This window comes from Solea senegalensis, linkage group LG8, assembly GCF_019176455.1.
Source record: "Solea senegalensis isolate Sse05_10M linkage group LG8, IFAPA_SoseM_1, whole genome shotgun sequence".
Classification (NCBI taxonomy): Eukaryota; Metazoa; Chordata; class Actinopteri; order Pleuronectiformes; family Soleidae; genus Solea; species Solea senegalensis.
In genome coordinates, this window is record NC_058028.1 from 20,753,033 (window position 1) to 20,769,447 (window position 16,415).

The window sequence follows — 16,415 nt, forward strand, 5'->3', positions numbered from 1 at the left end:
CAGCCCATTTAATGCAACATAATCATGTGGCTAACATTTAATATTTGATGTGTTGGCGATTTAAAGTCATAATAAATCAGAATCATTTGTGATTTTGCTTTTGATGCATTCCCATCTGTTTCCCTGTCAGTGACTTGTTGATAATGTGAAAGTATCCCACAGTTTCCTTCTCCTCAAATGGCTCCGTCGCACTCAAACTGCAACCACTTTGTTACTTAAAGGCTAACAGTGGTGGCTGTTGTGGTTCAGCGGGGAGTTATTTTCTAACTAATCAATACCAATCACTGATCTTCCACCTTCACTGCAGATTGAAATGGAAAATGAAAACCAACATGAGTGGGTTGTGTGGTAGGAGCCCAGCTATGGCAGAGAATTTGTGGACCGTGTTGTGAGGAGAAGTACCGTTTTCACATCAAATTGTATGTAAATCTAGCCGTAACATGTTTCCCGCTAACTGAACAAGCCCTAGTTAAACACACTTTTAAGTTATTTGTCTATAACTGCTTCTCTTTGTATATTAGAGGAGAATAAGTCATGATTTTAAATGGGAATACATGTGAAACTGCATTGCACCAACAATATTTGCTTATTTCCTGTAAGGTTCATATTTATGAACACAATTCTGAATGGAAATTTGTTCCGATGTCTCACTACGTCACTCATGTTTCAGAGAGCTGGAGATAATTCCTTAACCTAAAGTCCGCTGTCGCCTCACGTCTAACCCTTCACGTCACCAGTCGTGATGTAAAAGGAATGTCGTGATGTGGAACTGATGGGCTTGATCAGCATGATATGAACTCATTTGGAAATGACTTAATACAAATAATAATAATTAATTTTTATTAATGGGTGCCTTTCACAATACTCAAGGACACCTTCCCGAGACAAAACAATAAAACAACACTACGCTACAGCTTCACTTAACACGATGATGTTAAAGACTTCCACAAAAGGAAGTCAATGAAAAATAAAACTTATTTACATTTGTATATATGACCAGAAAGATAATTAAAAATCCCCCTCAAACTGCAATTTTATGAAGCATATTGTCCTTTATATTGTAGCCATTAATAACGGCTTTCTGTCCACTGGCATGTTCTCCTCCCATTTAAAGAAGCTCTCCCTAGGTAATTGCTTCAAGTCATTTTAGACCTGTCTCCAAGCTGCCGTTGTGAAAAATGGTGTGTCCATCACGTCTGTGTGGTTCCCCCTGTCCACACACACTGACACTAAACTGATAAGCAACTTCATCAATGACATACTGTGCAGCAAACTGTACACAAGTGGCCTGAGCTCAGCCTTTGATACAGTGAACCATCATGTCTTCATCTGGCATCACTGAACAGGGTTGTTGGAGAAACGTGCTTCCTTTCCTCACTGCTGAGTTAGTCCTCCTCTTTTTTTGTGTCTAATTCTTATGCTGCACAACCCGTGTTTCTCCTTCTCTCGAGCACACATTTTAATGTGGGTGTCCAAAAACTTCCTAACTGTTAAATGACTTCAAATCAATTATTGCTACCCCCAACTGAGATAGCAAACATGTTCATTTTGTTCCCCCTGCAGGCTTGTGAAAATTTCACCAATGGGTTTTTATCTCACCACCGATATTTCCATTTATTTCTCTGCACTTTCTTTCAGACAGGAAAGCTACAGAGCCAAGACATTACAACTGCTGTGCACACGGTGTCAGCAAGTTATACAACAGAATAAATAAATGAATAAACAAAAGGAGAAAAAACAAACAAACAAACAAACAAACACAAAATGGTTCCATGTGATCTTACAGCGAGGCTCATTGACACATGCTACGAGAAGCTACGCCGTTATCACAGCCATTCTCTTGTTACCTGCACATTCAAGAAGTGATTTCAGAAATTGCTCTGCTCGTTTCCAAAAGCAGTCATCTTTGTGAGGGTGAAAATGAACCTCTCAATAAAGATGCTGGAAGCCACATGCAATTGTCTACACTTCAGAAAACATCATTTAAATTAGTTCCAACTCGTCAATACTATTTCTCTCCCAGCCGATAGATTGCCGTCATCAGTTTTAACCACAGGATTAACACAGGTTTGTGATTGAGCTGTAGTCTGAGAAAACCTCAAGGAATCATTATTTAACTCTTTTAACATGAGATGAAGAGAGATGTCCACTTTTACGCCTTTTTTTTTTAAATTCCCCCTTCCCATCTTTGTGCAATTTGAGTCATGTTGATGAATGGCTCCGTCGCTCCCTTGGCAAATAAGTAGTTTACATGGAAATGTGCAAACAATCCCCTTCTAATTTCCATTTCAAACTCCTGAGTTTTTTAGAATTTTGAAATCAAGTAAAGTGAGAATGTTGTGATTCTAATTGCCATATTTCCCAGCGAGGTGACGCCATACAAGTCACTTAAGAGCCATCACATCATCGCTATCTGACTCTGGTATTTTTAGATACTTATTATATATTTTTGATCTTGGTTTGTATTTGTTGTCAACACATGTGTGACATTGTAAGAAATACCTGCACAGTGAGTGGTTGAAAACTTACCAAATGAGCTAATTTTATACAAATTCCTCACTTAGATTCATTTCAGACCCTCAACCTCTCATTTCATGAATAGCCTCTTCATTTCTACACGTATGTGCATTGTTAATGATACCTAATTGTAGTGAAGTGTGCGCTGAAAGCAGATTCCTCCATGTCTCCAGAGCTGAGAGGCTTTTAAATCAGTTGTCCACAGTTGACCCAAACCTTCTGACCTGACTCTTCTGGTGGCTTTGCAGAGTTCAGGAAGAGATATTACACTGACACTTTGACTTTTCTTCCACCCACAAAAGGAAATTGGCTTAATCTGTCATACGGTGTCTCTCCCTGGCTGAACACTTGGCAGGGATCAGATACAGACGCACAGGAAGACAGAGACATGGTGACCGACTGGCACTGAACTCGGGTGAATGATATCAGCTCATGTTGCACCTCAGTAAGTGCTGGCACTAGTCCAGCCCTCTCAGCAGTATCTGTCTCCATTTAACACTAAAGCTCCTTTTCCACTAGCGCGGCACACCTCGCCTCGCCTCAGCACGGTTATTTTGCATTTCCATTAGCGGTAGTACCTGGTAGTACCTGCTCTGGCGAGGTTCTATACTACAGTGTGTCGTCAGACTGCCGGGCCACTGATTGGTCAGAGTGCCGTCACAGGAAGAGGCACAAGAATCGAACCGAACAATGCTGAACTGTCACATCAGTTAAAAAATGTGGCTTCATCTCCAGCAATTATTAAGCACATGTCTAAAATCTCATCATTTAACAGAAGAGTTAGCGACCGTGTCAGTTAATTAACTGATTCTAATGATTCAGAACACTAAAAAAAGTGCTGCTTTACAAGTCACTAGTCTGTGTGTGTCGCGTGTAAACAAAGCCACGGCGGTCTCATGCAGCCGTGCCGTGATGACTCCGCCCACACTGAGGAGGTGATATATTGTGATGGAAAATAACTAGACCGTGTAGAGACGAGGCGAAGCGAGGCAAGCTGGGACCGTGTAGTGGAAACACAGCACAAGCGATATGCGTCCGTAGGGAAGACATATCACATGCTGCATTCTATGTGAACCTTAACATTTCGACTTTTTAACACTGGCTTGGTCTGTGTGGCATCAGCATGTTTCAGCGACGACCAGTAACGCTCATTTCAACATTGTCAGCAGGGTGAACGTGCACTTTTGGCCAAACGTGGTTAACAACCCCGCTTTTGCTCACTGACTTGCAAACGTGTGAAGGGCAGAGCTGCAGGAGCCGTGCGTGTTTATGAGTGGGAAGGTGATGGTAAATATAATTGCAGCACTTGGCTGTGACCGTCTTTATGGCTCTTTATTTCTGACTTAAGAGATTCTGTGCAATTCATGACACATTCACAGTGAACATTACATTTTCACAACTCAATAATCGCCGGGATAACTGACCCGTGTCTGATCGTGAAGGTAAAGGGGAATAAAGTAAGAGGTGATCCTGCACATCATTGACAAAACAACTGTAAAATGTCACCATAATGTTTGAGCTGTCAATTTATTCGCGCGTTGTATGCCGTGCTCGCTCTGCTTCGACAGCGTCAAGTCACCGTTTGGCTTTTTTAATACTCTACTCTCTGAGGCTGCAGACCACTGCGATCCAAACAGTGTCCTCTGTTTCTATAGACTTGGAATCATATCAGCGCTCAAGTGAATGGAGGCGGCTCTTTGAAAGCTGTCCCTGGAGCTGCTTATTCTTCACAGCTGATGGGGACTGATGAATGATATCATCCCACGCTGTTTTTGTGGCGGCTAATGTCAGCGTTACAACAGCTACAGCAGTAGCACTTGTGAACTGGACATGGACACTTCTAACAAATCCATCCCCCGCTTCAGAGATGCTCTGCAACACAGTTTGGGATTTTCAGCGTTGTTCACAAAACCCTTGCGGTCTCTGTTGGCTCATGCAGGTATTGAGTGATGGTGGACGCGCTGACATGTCTTAATAAAAGCACATATTAGTGCATTCCCACTGGCTCCTAGTCAGAGCACCATTTTATTTCATCTTTTTAATAAACATCAAACCAGTTTGAGACATTTCTGAATGTCAGCAGTGAGCGGAACGTGATGAGAGAAGACGAGGCGATAATAATAAAACATAATATACGTTAAATATCAACCACCAACATGTATGAGAGAGAGGCAGAGGCTCTTCAGCTTAGAGCTGTTTTATATTTATATAACACATGTCCACTGCAGATCTTGATGCAGCTATTGTGGGTCAGTCTCTCCTTATATCCTCATCCTGATAAACATTGTTAGTGATTCTTTGGTTTGATCTTTGCATGCATCGTGTGGGGACATGATTTGGGGGTGGAGTCAGCCAGAACTGCTGCAGTGATTAAACTCACCCTAATGCATAGAGGAGGCTTTTCACTTGGATCAGCGAAACCCTGCCTACAATAGGCTCTCTTTATGATTGTTGGATTGTTTTCAAGAACAGCAGTGGAATTGATATTCAACTGTGAGGCTTGTGGGAGTTGACTATTAGAAACTAGCTTGAGTATTAATGTGTTGTCCTTCGAATTAGAGTAAGTGTGCAAATGAAAGTGATAAGAGGTCATTTCTAAAAATTAAATCAGCTAATGCAACTGGGCAATGAAGTAGACAATAATGGGAGTGTATTAATTGCATATTTGGATCAGTTTATATTGTTTTTATCCCCTCAAATTGGAAGTTAAATAACTATAACTGTGAAAGTGCAGCAGCTTAAATGTATCAGGACTGTGTGTGTGGCCATAGGTGATGCCACTATAGTGCTTGTTTTGGCAGCACTGAAGATTCTCAAACAGTGGATGTGGTTTTGTTTATTAGTTTAAAAATATCCAGTGCACCAAGTTGAGTTTTCATTATTTTTACACTGTGTAAACACGTATAAGGTATTGCATGGCTGCTGCGCTTCACTGAGCCATTTCTCGAATTTTGTGTAGGTCAGGCACTCTCAAGGGGCTGATGGAGAGCAAGGCATGCTTGTTTAGAAAATTATATAAAGCTACATCTCATTTTACACATTTTTTATACACTTAACTTTAAAGTGTGTATATATATATATATATATATATATATATATATATATATATATATATATATATACTGTATATAGAGGATGTCAAAGGAAATGCATTGCATGAGATACAGCCTTGAGCTAATTTGTTTTTTTCAGGTTAAGAGAAGAATTAAACACAATATGATGACATTACTATCACCATAGTAATTACTATCACCATAGTAATGTGTTTTGACAGAACTGTAATTTAAAACGTTACTGCCTGTTGTGCCAAATGATTTAAATGAAACAATATCAATGAAGTAGTTATTCTAGCAATTATACACACACACACACACACACACACACACACACACACACTAACACACATGTAATAATGTGGAAGACATTTAACCCTTTAACACTGAGTGTATCGCTGACGCTCACTCTGCATTACCCTGACTACGTGACGGTTTGTGCTCTTGGAAACATTCCAAAGGTTTCGGAAAGCTGAGAAGTTGCATGTCAAAGCCGAGGTGTGGTTATTACGGTAATTTCATTTGCACTGTTACAGGAAGCTGGCGAATCAGTGCCTTTGTCACCAGAGAGGAGAGAGTTGGAAAAACACCTGTACATAGTTTCCATTCTTTAACCTGTTTTTGCACAACCCTAACCCTCAAACAAATGTTATTTTAATATGTTTTATCATGTTTGTTTGTTTTTTATTTATTTTAAATTGTTAGTACACCATGTTGACATGCAGTCAATTTTAAATAAAGTTATTCTGGAAAAATGGGTAGTTGCACTTACTCACAGGACATTGGACTTGTCCTTTTTTATGGTTAAAATGAGCAAAAAATGTGAGGCGTAGGTGTTAAAGGGTTACGCCTGTTGTGTGGGTATCATTTTAAGTCACATAACTGATGTACCCTCAGTGTATCGCATCATGCAGATGTTGCTTCAGAATAGATTTATCCAATTGTAAAATGTCCAAAATAAAAAAGGAAAAATATGAGAAAGGCCTAACGTCCCTGATGTCCTTCTAGCTACTTTATAGCCACTGGCCACGGATACGGTGCTAGATTATGATGTTACCATGGTTCAATGACCCACGAGAACCTGAAATGTAAGAAAATGGCAACAATAATTGGCTATTTTTCCATAATATTTAAATCTCCCCTCCAGATACTAGTGTGTGTGTGTGTGTGTGTGTGGATAGTTTAAGTCTAAAACGAGGATGAATGTGATATTGAAAAGTAGCACGGGGAAACCGGACATCGGCTGAGTGTAATATGTCTCACACTCAGTGAAAGCAGGTGTATGAGTGTGCTGACGATGGAACAGAAATTACACAGACTGCTCCCGCGTTGGTGGAATCAGAGTTTGGATTGCACATGGATTTTATTTGAACTTGACAATTTTATTGAAATTAGTAGATGCATGATGAATGTTGATAGTGTGTTTTTTTTCATCCATAATGGTGCACTGCTGGAGGATGGAACAGCAGGTTGGTGACCAGCGGGTGTGTTATACTTCTGCTGTCATGAGGAGTGTGCTTTGAAACCCTGCACATAGAAAGTGTGCAATTGATTGATTTTCTTTTTTTGCCGTTTGTAGGCAATAAAAAACTGTCAGCACTTAAAATTGCTTACAGAACGCCAGTGCGGCAGATTAATGTATTACATTATGTTTGTTCTTATTTACATTTACACAAATTTGCCATCACTGAGTAACAAGTCAGTCCAGATGTCGGTTCACTGAGAGACACATCTGTTCTGTCAAATCCCAGCACTGTGTATTACACAGAATGGCACAACACAGCACATCAGACTGTAGTACATACAGGAGACCTGACCTGTGAGGAGACACTTGCCTTTCACAGTTTGTCAACAATTGACTGTGAAGTGGATCCTCCTCATTCTTACTTTTATGCCGTAAATCCTCAAATGTTAGAATCGTATTTGAACAAAGCTGTCCGGTAAAGGGCAAACACATAATTCATTGATTATAGACTATAATTATGGGCACCGTGGCTGCAGATAGTTTGACATTTCAGGGGAACAAAAGGTTGCATCCCATTTGCAAGTAGAAACGTATTATTGTAAAAAGTGTGGGATGCAACGAGGAAACAAAGAAAAGGAGGGTTGAAGTACAACTAAATAAGGTAAAGGAAATAAAATGGTCAGAGATTGAAAAAAAAACAACCAACAGGACAGATTTGAAGCTGTGTTCTACTCAAACAATCATATATTATTCACTCTGACCCACAAATCACCTCACATTAATTAATTTAAATTGTGTCTTTACTTATTTAAGTCCCCCTTTCATCCCGATATCATGTCTGTCAATTGCTGCATGATATATGTTTTATCTCTTTATCTACATTCGTATGCATGTGCTATATGTTAGTTTATGTTGGTGTTTGATGGCTAACTGTTTGTTTCTCTCTGTCTTTTGGGGGATCTTGCCTGCTGATCTTCTCCATCCTGAACTGTCCTCTGTGGATCTTGAAATGTAGGTAAAACACAACTTGTTTGTACCTAAATGCATACATGTGAGACGTCGTGTTTAGTATTAGGGCTCTAATCGTGTGTGTGAGCCATCAACCAGAGCTTGTGCTCACAAATTTGCTTGCTGCGTTGTCATTTGAACAAGATGACTGGGGGGGAAAACGGTTGCATTTAAGTCCCTACATTAGACTGTGCCGAGTTTGACCAGTTGCTGCTTGTTTGTGTGATTGCACCACACGCAGTGACAGCCATATGGTTAGTATGTGTCCGTGTGATTAACTGCATTCTCCGGGTTCAGCTGCCTCAGCGGCGAATCAGCTCACATCCTGAACTCACAGATGATTGGCTGCACACGACGCTTCATTGTCAGAGTGGTTAAAAGCTCTGTGTGCAGCATCCTGCACTTCCTGCTGCAGGTGGTCCACAGTCACCGGAGATGTAGCAGCAGCAGCAGCAAGCTTTGGAACAACTCCTCATTATTCATGACAGAGAGTCAGATTTGGCCCTGCTGTAACTTTTTACATGTTGGTCAAGGAGCCGAATCAAGTCTTGACAGGAGTCCAATTCATATATAATAAGCTTGTGTAATTCAGCCTCAGTCTGACAGAGCCACTCCAAAAAAACAAAGCTGTGCAGCCAAACGTGTGAATGGGATTGTCGTTTTAAAATCCATGGATTTACATGTTCTTTCTCTCTCTTTGGGTGATACATATTCTGCATGGGCATCGTGTAAAGAAAGCTAAATTCATGCATTGCGACATGTGTACTAGTGTTAATGTACAACATTACTTGGGTTAGCCACAACTTCATGGTCTAAACCTCCATGAATGCACACACAGACACAATGCTCTGTTGTTTCTTTAATAGCACAGATGCTGAACACATTTGTAACCTTTACAGTTACTCTGTCCATCAAGAGGCGAGATGATGACACTGTTTGACAGAGTCAGATCAAGGGGAAAGTCCCTCATCAGAACATCACAGTTATCCATGCACCACATAGCTATCCAGCAGTCTCAATTTGGCAGGAAAAAAACTTTCTGACAGGAGCTGTGGAAGAGAATGAGCTAACAAGTCTGCAGAGATTTAGCAGTCTAATCCTCCGGGGGGACAGCAGAGCTCCACGCTTCTCCCTCCCTTCAGTCAGTTCAGGAAATGCAGTTGATTCCAGCAGCTGGATGCAGTGGCGAGATCAATGCAATGTTTTTTTTTTTCCTGGAGAGAGACGTTACAACAGGAAGAACTGTGAGTCAGGGACCCTGTCACCTTCACTGACAAGTACATTAAATGAACGAAAATACAGAACCTATAAATATGCCTAAGTGTTCACCCGAGATGATGCACACTTTATAATGTTCCAATAATGTCATTTTAAAATGACATTAGTATGACATCATGATTGGTTAATCTAAGCTGGCCACACACTGTGATGTTATTGATTGCAAAGTTTGTGCCCAGAGTGATCTCCATCATAATTGGTGATGATTATAGTATATATAGTATAGTACTATTGGAATCTGTTTGACCTAAACCTTGACCATTGGACTATTTAACGCTTAATCATCTGGAGATGCACCTCCTGCAAGTGTGGCGACAACCTATACCTGCATTGGGTTATTTTACACAAACACACACACACATTAACAAAAAACAACACCCAGTTTACAGCTTAGATGCCGTGCAGAGCAATAAATAGTACAATAAACTGTGTGCGCGCGTGTGTACCTTTTACGTGTGTATTTATGCCCTGGGGAACCAGGAGTCTTTCATGTTTGGTAGATCAGAGATGTTGTGCTTTGTGACATTCAAAACAACATTATCAAAGGTGTGCATCCTTCTTACAGGCAAATGCACACCTTTACACACACATCCTCTCACACCACAAACACACTGTGAAGTGGAAGAAAAACTCTCTCTATTTTTCTCACGTCTTTTTGGCTGTGTGTTGTTTTTTGTTTCCCTTTTAAAGACGGAGTGAGGATTTGTGCTATGGTCTTGAACTTCTTGGAATCCTTGGAATTCTCATGTTAGGCTGAGGCATTTGCATCTGAACTTGTCAAATGGGACTTAATCCGTAATCTAAAATGATCTGGTTTAAACTTAATCTAATTTATAATCTATATTTATGTCCATCAGTGTCTGATCTGATTTGGTCTGCCATAACGCCATGTTTACACTCATTTACATTTTTACCACAGAGAGAAACTACACCTTATTACATATGTATATTTATATTTATACTTTTATTTTTATATATATATACATATGTAAATCATTTCCTACTTGTATTACTTACTTGTATATTGTTTGTTTATTATCTATTGTTGAGCTGCTGTAACGCTGTTTTCTCTCCACTGTGAGATAAATAAAGCTATCTTATCTTATCTTATCCTGCATACATGTACCCAATTTTGTTCAAATATATGATTTTTGATTTATTTTTTAGCAATTTCTTGAAAAGTGTATCCATTTTGTGATGTCATTATGGGATTGATTCTTACCAAAATGTAATATTTCCACACATTACGATGTTGTTTTGTTTATTTCCCCCACGTAGTTCTATTTTAAAGAAAGTTGTGAAAGGTTGCAGGGGATGTTTTTTTGATCTTTTGTCTTAAAATGGGTTGACTTTCGGTGTGTAGTCAGACGTTATGTCCTCCATTCAAGTGTATCAGTCATTGTCAGAGGTATTATTGTTTTTTCTTCTCTGAATACAGATTAGGGCATTGTTTTGCACAGTAACACATCTGATCATGTACACACAAAGACACTGGTTAAGTACAGTTAGTCCAGTGTGCCACGTCCTCTCTTTCCTCTCAGCCCCTGTGTTCAAACCCTTGACGTCCGTGAACTGCATGAGGAATTGTGATGTGACAGTTTAATAAAGTTAAAAGGTTTGTGCTGTGGAGCTTCAGATCTACACTTCAGGCTGTCCTGGTCAGACATCTGTCAGGGCTGTGAAAGACAGAGAGGATGGACTAAAGAGTGTTAGAGGGCCACACAAAAAGGAAGAACAAAAAAACGTTGTCAAACGTTTCAGCATCAGGGTGTATGAAAAGCACAACAATTCATCCAGAGCTAGTTTTATGCAATAACTGACAGCTGAAGGATTCTCATTACTCAACAATGTGGCTTCCACTGATGAGGAGACATCTGTGACTTGTTGTCACCACTTGGTTGTTAAATTGTTTTGTGATTGTTGATCAAAAAACAGCCCATGGTTATGATAGTAAACATAACTATTTATAAACTGTGTGTGTGTTTGATGAAGCTATGGGGGCTTTAACATTCTTGGTAATTGGTATAGGAAACACTGTGTACACAAGTCAATCTCAGGAGTAAGTAAAACATGTTTTGACCAGATTATTACCTGGCAGATAAAAGTCCTTTTACTGCTTTTGGGCTTATTGAAGTGTTGGAGTTTAATTTGCTGATCCGCATGTGTCCATATTGAAATTGTCTAGTCTGGTTTTCCACATGGATTTCTATATTTACAGGCCACACTGGAATAAACAAGTAGTCAAAATGAACAAAATGGACAACATGTTTCTGTGCTTATATCTGTCCCAAATGGTTATGTGAAGCTGTGGCGAGGAGCCTGCCGAGTTATGCCGCCTTTCATGCTGCCATCAGTGCTGGAATGGCAGTGAAGTGGGATGTGTGGTGCACGTAGACCAGCTAATCCCTGGTGGAATAAATCCTAACCTACGGTCTGTTGTTGTCGTCCATGCTTTTTTTTTTTCCCATTGTGACAATCGTTTAACGCACCTCCGATTAACTTCCATTCCTCCAGATCTGCGTCACTGTTGTCGTTCGAGTCGCGCTGCACGTGATGCTGTGAAGACACTTTGAAATCCTATCCGAGCGACCGAGACATTCAGATTGATCAAGATTGATTGAGATTCAGGTGTTTTCCAGTCTTTGAGAAAGTGACATAGAGAATACTAACAAGTGGAGAGGGTCACAATTGCTGCACTCCACGTTGCTGGTGTATTTTTCACTTCCATGTTGTAGACTTTCTCTGTTCCTGCTCGGATAAATAAGGCTGTGTGGACTCTAATGCATTAGATGTCAGCTCTTGTACGGACTTGTAAGCATCAGTTGTTTCGTGTGATTCATAGTCATATTGTGAGCAGCAGTTTAGGATTGCCTGGCTTAGCAAAAAGGGGAAAAGAAAATCATTTGCTGTTGGAAAAGATCTGATGAGCTTACTGTTTAAAGCTGCGGCTTGATGCCAATCTGCTTCTTGAACACTTGAACACGAGAGAGGAACTCATCTACATTCAAACTGTGAATAAACTAAAAAAGATGATCACATCTGAGGTGTTATTTTTGTGATTGAAATGTTCCTACATTTTTTTTTGCATTTTTTTCATTCATTCAGTTAAGCTGAAACTATTTCTCGAAATGTCAGCAAAACCCTTCATATGGGAGGAGATATATTGCACATGAATATCTAGATCAAAACAAACATCAATCACATGTTCTTGTCAGTCACTGGCATGATTGAGCCTCCGGGGATGGATTCACAAATAGACAGTGAAGCTTTTTGTACTGCAGGATCGAGATCAGCACACGAAACAAGAGCTCCAAGAGTCAATAACATCAGAATGCATCTACTGCAATGCATCTGCAATTTACTGTAAGTGATACAGTTTCTAGTTACAGCATGGAGATGTAAGACTGCTGTATATGTGGTGTACTCACAGGATTAGAGCTGATGTGTTCCAGACAGTAGTTTATTCTGGTACTTGATGGAGATTTAAGTGGCTGCATTTTCAGCCACGGACCTCAGCAAAACACTACACTCGAGTCTGTGATATTGAACGTGTACTCCGTACAAAAAAAAAAAAAAAAGAATAAAATAACAGAACTCAGCACTGTGGAATCACCGCTCAGAAATACCTTACAGATACACGTTTGCTGCCATGAAGATGAGGTCATGAACCCATTACCTGAGTCCTAATCGAGAATTGTGAATAGGAAGTCGTGCACGAGTGCAGGTGGTGAGAGCAGTCACTGAGGTTTATGAATGAATGCAATTTTCTGCGCGTGCTGAATGCGCTGTCACACACTGTGTGGTAGGGCTTCATTTAAATATAGCCCGAATTCAAGTGAAAAACAACGTCAAATCAAATTCAGATGGACAGATGAACAATTGACCGTGATTGCGATTGTCAAATTAACACCACTTTTGTATTGAAATCAAATCAAACTATTGTCAATCAGCGGTGCATACGACTGAAGTGCAGACTGAACGTTGTCAAGATACAAACGACATATATACAGCAAGGTTCAGATCCACAATGTCAAATATGTTGAAGTGCACAGTGGAGCTGTACTAAGTAAGTGCCAGATTTAGCCTGTTATTAGGAAGATGGAGAATCAGAGTCACCAGAGAGGAGAGAGTGAAGAACACCTGTACATAGTTTCCATTTATTGGCCTGTTTTTGCACATTGAGAGACAAAGACTGTAAAAATGTTTCATACTGTTCCATTTTCTCTGTTGTTCATGTACAACTGCAATGCTTTTCTGAATGAACCTTTTTTTTCTTTCATTTTAAATTGTTAAAACAGTATTTTTGTATGCAGTAAATTGTAAATGACTGCCAATATATTACAAGGCGTACTTAGGCGTAGAGATGTTCCGATACCATTTTTTTCCCTCCCGATACCAATTTCCGATAATTGTACTGTGGGTATCGGCCGATACAGAGTACCGATACCGATACCAGTGTGTTATAAAAAAATATATATCATACTACGCCTGCATGACTGTGATATGATTATCATTGGTGGTAAAGTTTGGCTCAGGTTAAACCCTCTGTAAAACATGAACAAATACAGCAAATGGACCATTTATTTTTATCAGTGATGTGTTATTTCGTTTTTCAGTCTGTATATTTGTTTTGACTCTGGTCCAAACGCCGCAGCACTGGCAAAGCTTCATGTTTCCATGACAACTGACCGGGAAAGGACGCGCGTGACATCATTTTTACTCCAGATTGTTAAAATGAGTCTCTGAAGTAACGCTAAACTTTAAAAACAGAGACCACTCCAGTTTGACTGTAACTGAGCTAGCGCGACTAACAACGCTAACTGGTAAATACTACCAAACCGCCGACATGATGAGCTAACGTTAGCTCCTTGTCTACAGGTGTCGGGTGATCAGTTCTTCTTCACACCTCTAAAACAGCACAGCGCAACTGTTTCAAGAGCGGCGAAGAAGAACCGTGTCAGAGCTAATGGAGCTCTAATAGACTCCAGTACTCGCCGATACCGATGCCCACATTTTCGGCAGTGTCGGAGGCATTTCCAATACCGGTATCGGAATCGGAACAACTCTACTTAGGCGTTAAAGGGTTAAACATTTCTTTCCTAACTTTATTAAACAAAATGTCACAAAGGAACACAGAATACACATAAATGAACTGAATTGTTATTCATTAAAATAAATAACTGTGCACCAGCGGCAACTTGGAACGGCATTGGAAATAAACAGGAATCAAACTTATTAGTGGGACAATAATTAGGGCAATAATGTGAAATGCAGCAGCTGAAACTGATGATAAATAAATCGTTCACCAAACACATACACATTTTGTGCAGACTCATAATATGAGTTAATTCAGTGACCTGTTGTTACCCAGAGTGTTCACTGAAGCATCGACAGCAGGTTCTTTCTCATGGAAAGGAAGTTTTCTTTCTTATCCACAATGTTGGAGACTGCGCTGAACAGTCTCTCACTTTCTACACTACACTAGTGACAGCTACAAGTGCTTCCCGTCTCCGCAGTGCATTCGCCAAAGCCAGCTATACTTCGTCATCTTGCCACGCTCTTTAGCGTGAAGCTTCTGGAGGAGCTTGATTCATTTTCACAGTGTTGTATTTTGCGGTGTTACCACCACCTACTTCGTGGATATTGCAAGTACCCGACAAACTAGTTAATAGAGTAAAATACTTCCAAACACCCGTTGTTGTTGCGCCGTGTTTATGACGTAGAATTTAAGTGACTAGATCAGCATCATAGATCAGCCTTAGTATCCAATACCTGATCCGGCAATATTATAGTCAACATCTGGACTTGGTGCATCCCTACTTTCAGCTCAATAGCACCTATATCCTCCAGAATGATCACTACTCTATAAAACAATTATGGATATGTTTTATATTCTTTCTTTTTATCTTGTAGTTTTAATACACGGATAATTGAATTGAGACCATCGACTATGTGCATTAGTGCACACATTTGACATAATATTTAAATTTGAACTGCTCTTTACCAACTATCCAAAAATAAATGTTCTTTTAGGAAGAAATACAGCAGTTTATGTATTTTTTTGTTGTTTTTTTTTTCATTAAGACACCAATGAATAAACGCTATTCTTTCCCATATAGTGTAATAGAATGTGGGGGATTTCTCATCATCCCTTTAATAATGTCCTCCCACCTCGACATGGGCAAAGTTCCAGCTTTAAAAACTTCCAACACTCCAACTTCCTGACTAGAAAAGCCTTAATGAGTCGTACGGTAGCTTTCTAAATCATGCATAGAAAGGAAGGGGGAAAAAAAAAGAAGAACACTCAGAGATCATCACAGAAAATTTACGATAACATCCTCACTAACAAAGTCTCAAACAGCTCAACAACAAAGTCACAGTTGTGCATATTTATACAACACATTATCATATTAATCGGGGCGGACGAGCGGTACACATGCCCACATTTCCTTTTGCTTTAACGCCGGTCACCCACCTGCTGAAAGACTCTTAATTAGCACAGCACTGCCTGTTGCTACTTGACAGTAAAAATGTGTGCGCGACACTGTTGGTATTTAATGATGCAACGCACACACCGTTGTTTTAAAGTTGATTGGAACGCTGAGGTGGTATGGTGGTGAGATTTCATGGGTAAAAATTGAACTGGAATGAATTTTCTTCGCCATCTGCCGGCTCATCTGACTCTGGCTCGTCTACAGTCAAGTCAAATTGTAGCTTTACGCAGTATGTCTGTATTTTGTAAAGGTTAACAGAAGCACTGATTTGAATGGGAACACGTTGTGATCTTATACTGTAGATGTCAGACATGCAGGATGCATATTGATGAGGCTGTGGAGGATTTGTGTCGTGGGAATATCAGGAATAGATGAAATCTATGTGATGGTGAAGGATTGTGGAGCAGGTTGTCTCATTTTTTCAAGATTGATGCTTAATCAGATGTAACAGACCGGATGTTGCTATGTAGCTTTTTATGTAATCATTAATTAAAACAACAAATCACCATTATTTTCTGCTGTGCCCGCCTGCTGTGAATGATGTTAACGAGTGTGGTGAGGATGTAGTCTTATAATGCAGTTCCTACTGTGAAATGTCTC